The sequence below is a fragment of the Halichoerus grypus genome, chromosome 5 (genome assembly GCF_964656455.1).
Source record: "Halichoerus grypus chromosome 5, mHalGry1.hap1.1, whole genome shotgun sequence".
Classification (NCBI taxonomy): domain Eukaryota; kingdom Metazoa; phylum Chordata; class Mammalia; order Carnivora; family Phocidae; genus Halichoerus; species Halichoerus grypus.
The window spans coordinates 126,614,484-126,620,976 of NC_135716.1; positions in this window are offsets into that span (position 1 = coordinate 126,614,484).

Sequence of the window (6,493 nt, forward strand, 5' to 3'; positions counted from 1 at the left end):
GTGGCATTCCTATACATCAACATCAAGACAGAAGAAAGAGAAATTAAGGAGTCGATCCCATTTACAATTGCACCCAAAACCATAAGATACCTAGGAATAAATCTAACCAAAGAGGCAAAGGATCTGTACTCAGAAAACTATAGATTACTCATGAAAGAAATTGAGGAAGACAAAAAGAAATGGAAAAACGTTCCATGCTTATGGATTGGAAGAACAAATATTGTGAAGATGTCAATGCTACCTAGAGCAATCTACACATTCAATGCAATCCCCATCAAAATACCATCAACTTTTTTCAAAGAAATGGAACAAATAAGACCCCGAATAGCCAGAGGAATGTTGAAAAAGAAAAGCAAAGCTGGCGGCATCAGAAATCCGGACTTCCAGCTCTATTACAAAGCTGTCATCATCAAGACAGTATGATACTGGCACAAAAAGAGACACATAGATCAATGGAACAGAATAGAGAGCCCAGAAATGGACCCTCAACTCTATGGTCAACTAATCTTTGACAAAGCAGGAAAGAATGTCCAATGGAAACAAGACAGTCTCTTCAACAAATGGTGTTGGGAAAATTGGACAGCCACATGCAGAAGAATGAAAGTGGACCATTTCCTTACACCACACACAAAAATAGACTCCAAATGGTTGAAAGACCTAAATGTGAGACAGGAGTCCATCAAAATCCTAAAGGAGAACACAGGCAGCAACCTCTTCGACCTCAGCCATAGCAACCTCTTCCTAGAAACATCTCCAAAGGCAAGGGAAGCAAGGGCAAAAATGAACTATTGGGACTTCATCAAGATAAAAAGCTTTTGCACAGCAAAAGAAACAGTCAACAAAACCAAAAGACAACCATCAGAATGGGAGAAGATATTTGCAAATGACATATCAGATAAAGGGCTAGTATCCAAAATCTACAAAGAACTTACCAAACTGAATACCCAAAGAACAAAGAATCCAATCAAGAAATGGGCAGAAGACATGAACAGACATTTTTCCAAAGAAGACATCCAAATGGCCAACAGACACATGAAAAAGTGCTCAACATCGCTCGGCATCAGGGAAATCCAAATCAAAACCTCAATGAGACACCACCTCACACCAGTCAGAATGGCTAAAATTAACAAGTCAGGAAACGACAGATGTTGGCGGGGATGCGGAGAAAGGAACCCCCCTACACTGTTGGTGGGAATGCAAGCTGGTGCAGCCACTCTGGAAAACAGTATGGAGGTTCCTCAAAAAGTTGAAAGTAGAGCTGCCCTACGACCCAGCAATTGCACTACTGGGTATTTACCCCAAAGATACCAATGTAGGGATCCGAAGGGGTACGTGCACCCCGATGTTTATAGCAGCAATGTCCACAATAGCCAAACTGTGGAAAGAGCCAAGATGTCCATCAACAGATGAATGGATAAAGAAGAAGTGGTATATATATACAATGGAATATTATGTAGCCATCAAAAGGAATGAGATCTTGCCATTTGCAACAACGTGGATGGAACTGGAGGGTGTTATGCTGAGCAAAATAAGTCAAACAGAGAAAGACATGTATCATATGACCTCACTGATATGAGGAATTCTTAATCTCAGGAAACAAACTGAGGGTTGCTGGAGTAGGGGGTGGGGTGGGAGGGATGGGGTGGCTGGGTGATAGACATTGGGGAGGGTATGTGCTATGGTGGGCACTGTGAATTGTGCAAGACTGTTGAATCTCAGATCTGTACCTCTGAAACAAATAATGCAATATATGTTAAGAAAAAAAAAAAGTAGAAGATAGCAGGAGGGGAAGAATGAAGGGGGGGAATCGGAGGGGGAGACGAACCATGAGAGATGATGGACTTTGAAAAAGAAACTGAGGGTTCTAGAGGGGAGGGGGGTGGGAGGATGGGTTAGCCTGGTGATGGGTATTAAAGAGGGCACATTCTGCATGGAGCACTGGGTGTTATGCACAAACAATGAATCATGGAACACTACATCAAAAACTAATGATGTAATATATGGTGATTAACATAACAATAAAAAATTTTTAAAAAAGAGAAGAAAAAGAAAAAAAAAGTTAGATTACCAAAGAATAATAATTAATAGATAATATTCAGGCTTTACGATGCCCATGACATCTTACTAAGCACTTTATAGGCATTATATTACTGCATCTTCACAAAAACCAATTGGAAATGGGGCTATTATTATTGTTTTGCTTATGAAAAAACTAAAGCACAGTTCTATAATTTGCCTACTATCACACCAGTGGGATGTGGCAAAACCAGGACTTCAGACTATAGCACTTCAGAGTTTTTTCAGTTTTGATTTTGTCTGTAATGTGGCTTTTGTAGCCCTGGGTACCGCCACCCAGTTTCCATACATGTCCATGACAGATCAAAATAAACGAATGCTTCACAGAGGCCAGAAATCTGCTCTTAGAGCAGAACTTTAGCAGCCAAATGGCCTGCCTGCTCCTGAGTCAGCTCAACAATACCTGGACTACACCCTCTTTGGTACGTGGCACCTTGTTCCCAGCCCTATGTGAGCTCAGTGTGCTCCTCAGAACCCATGAATTCCCTGTAGACTCTGACTACCCTCACTTAGTTCCACTACAGTCTCTCTCCTTCCATCATAACAGGAGTGCAAGCCTGCCAGAAGATGGGATTCATGTCTTTGTTAGAATTTTCTTGATCCCTCTCCCACCTTCCTTCCATTACTGATCTCCTGCAAGTGCCAGGCTCTGCTGAGGAGCCTGTGAAGCTAGCCTTGCCCACCAAGGCTCGTAAGACATGTTTTTACAGTTGTCATAAAATGCACCAGGCCATGTTCTGAAAGATAAATGATGAACTAGGAGAATTGCACATGGTCTTGCTTGGAGGAACTTCAACCAAAGATGAAATTCTGTGGTTCAGAACCATACCGGCAAAGTAGCAGACTCATTCCAGTGCATCTGAAAGAAATGAGCTAATAACTAGTAGTGTTTCTCTAGAGACTTCACCCTGGTTCCAGGAAGTAAATATTTTGAAATTGAATTTGTAACAATGGTTTCCATTTTCAAATATAGCATCATAACTCCTTTCGGTTTTAAAAAAATATTTTTGCAAACATTCAAATCACCTCTGCAATCTAAATTATAGAGAGATTTTCTACACCCAAATTACACAAGGTGACACCTCTACTAGTCTGAAAAACTCTTTAAGATCAAGAAGGAAGTTTATGTGGAAAGCAAATAGATGTTTTCCATTTGTGCTGAGGTCAGGATAAGAGAAGAACTTCATATGAGAACATGGAACTCATTACCAGCATAGATACTCCACCTCTGATTTTATTTAAAGAAATGGATAGAGCACTGTCCTCCTGGGGTTGCCTGGGGTTAGGGCAGTGCTTGCCAGACTCCCGGTGCTCCAACAGCCCAGCCTGGGCTTGCCTGATCTCCTGTCACTAGCTCCACCCTCCTAAATTAATAGATCATGTTTTTACTATGGGTTTCTCATTCATCATCTCACTTTTGCCTCATAAAAATCTTCCTTCTACTGTTCAGTAAACTGGCTTCCAGTGAGGTTAGTGGATCCTTTATATACAGCTTACTGGTGTCAAAGAATGCACTAAAATCCAGGTGTCCCATATCTCATACTAAGTGGTATATAAATATATAAAATGCCACAGGCATAGAAAAGATACTTGCTGAAAAAAGGAAGGATATTTTGAGAATTTAAGAAAAACTCTTTTGGAATTTGAAGTTTTCTTAGTATGTTCAAGTATATTATTCTGATTATTTTCCTTTCAACCTCATTCAATTAACTGAGTATCTAGTGTAAATTTACCATATTACACACTGGAATACAATGGAAAGCAGGTCCCTCCCAAGGTTCACTATCCTTTATTTCTTAACATCGTTTTCTCTTGCTGTGATATTCCCCCCTACACACACACACACACACACACACACACGCACATACACACACACATGCTGTCCACCCCTTAAACTCTGCTCTCAGCGCGCGCACACACACACACACACACACACACACATACACACTGTCCACCCCTTAAACTCTGCTCTCAGCCCCCACCAGCTACAAATTCTAGGTAGATCCTTGGTAAGTGTTGACACAATTTAAAAAGGGAGAAGAGCCTTTCCTGCAGGGGGTTTCACATCCTCTGAGCCTCTGGAAGTCTGTCTATCTTCTTTGGAGTTGCTTATGAAACCCAAGCAACTGGAAAGCACTTATGAATGTATTCTCCTGAGATCGCTACAGATTTATAAAAATAATCTGGTGCTCTGGAGAACTCTTGCATATAAAACCAAAGGCCTCATTATGTTAATGTTCCTTAAATTTCAGGTCCCCATTTGTCAAATAGGGACATGATGTACAGAAAAGCATTAGAAAGGTATGCAGGACCATGTAAATAAAGGTACCGATGTAATGATCAATAAAGCTGATAAAATATGATAGTATAAAGAGTGCCAGGTACTAAAGTAAAATATTTGATATCAAGTAATGAAACCTCAGCTGAACAAATCCTAAAGAATGTATGCAGAATACCTAAAGGAAGAAAGGTCACAAAAGTGGTAGCTTGTGTTTAACTTTACCCCTTTTATAAGAAACTAGTTCTCTGAAATGTAAATTAAACTTTCATATGAAGAAATAAATGAAATATAAGACTTTAAAAATTATCTTTCTATCAAATTGGAAAAATAATTAAGATATTAATTCCACTGGTAGGCAGGAGAGACCAGTGCTCTGGAAAATACCTCAGATACTGCCGGTGGAGATGTAAATTAGTGCCGCATTTTGGGGACAATTAATGATTTTCAAGAGTCTTTAAATTTGCATGCACATCCATTCCACTTCTAAGAATTTATACTTGGGAAATACGGATGTAAATAAAAAGGTAGCTATGAGATGCTCATCATGGTGTTACTTAAAATAGTGCTTAAAGTACAGAAGTTAATAATATGGTACCTGGTATCACTGAGCTGCTAGATTCAAACCCTGATTTTGTTATTTCTTACTGAGATTCTAGACATATTACATTTTAATTTCTGCATTTGTAAAATAAAGCTGATAATAATAGAACCTGTTTCATGAGGTGGCTATGACTATTTTAACAAAATACATCTAAGGCACTTAGGGCATACTAAAAAGTGCTCATGGTGTTAGATTATGTTCATTATAATGAACAATTAAAAACAATCTATATATCTAATAAATTGTTTCATCCTAGCAATGTAGTGCTATATACCAATTAAAATGATACTGTAGGTGAATATTTGACTTAGAAAGATAATTATGTTAAAGGGGAAAAGAAGGTTATAAAATAGTATTAACTATGTGACTGAATCCAAGCAGATGTTTATAAAGACATGATCTAGTGTACCTGAACATGTTTTGAATTCAAATGCATTTATGTCTCTAAAAATTTAGTTATATTTCACAAGGGCAAAAATCAAATAGAGCTAATTTCAGTTCCTTTACTTCCTGAGGTGGGGGTCAATAAGAATTTTTCCTGGGCTAATACACTTTTGCTACTTAGTGTGCTGCAATCCAAACAACTTCTAATAATAAAGTAGAAGCATTTCTTAGAGGTGAAGTCCTCCATGTCATAACAAAGTCCTGAGATACTATCTAGTGTCATAATGCTACTAAAGTAATTATATACATAATTTACCAAGTCAAGAAATACTATAGCTACCAGCATTCAAGTTCCTATAACAATTTTTAAAAGCATGAACTATGATTCTAATAATGTTTATTATGGGATACTTATAACAGGTATAATTTACAATAATCTGGGATTTTAAGAATGACATTTGCATAATATAAAAGTACTACTGAATATTAATGCTACCATGTCCAACTAACAAGATTCACTTAAGGGTACTGATTAAGTGTGACTCTAGTTTCAATGTTGGAATTGGTGATTCAACTGATTTACATAGCAAAGTTATCCTTACTCTCTCTCAGATTATGAATCTCTGAATCCCTAAGAGATAACTATTTGTTACCCAGGTCTTTGCTAATCCAATGATAAAAAGTCTTCCTCCAAATCTCACAAAAGTTGTTTGATCACCCCCAATTTCAAGCAAGTAAGTACTGTGCCTACATATGTACTCTATTACTAATATGGAAATACTTCAATTCTTTGTTAATGTTATAAAATTAGGACCTCTGACTTCCACCAATAGGAATGAAAACATAGGCACTGTTTGTATCACATGAATTTTTTTAGTACTTTCATATCTATCTCATTGCATTATTAATATTAACTTTATATGCAGGATATATAAATCTCATTCACTTTGACAGCTTTGAACCTCTGTTATGGAAGTTTTACTTCAACTTTGGGCTTCATCTTCAGAACTAAAAAGTGTAGTGATGTGGTTTGTAAAAACTCTCTGAACAGTTAGAGGGTGGTGAGCACAGGAAAATGACAAAAGAGGAGAACTAACACAATCAAGCACCTTCCAAGCTAAATGATGCCAATTATATCCAGCTGGGAAATG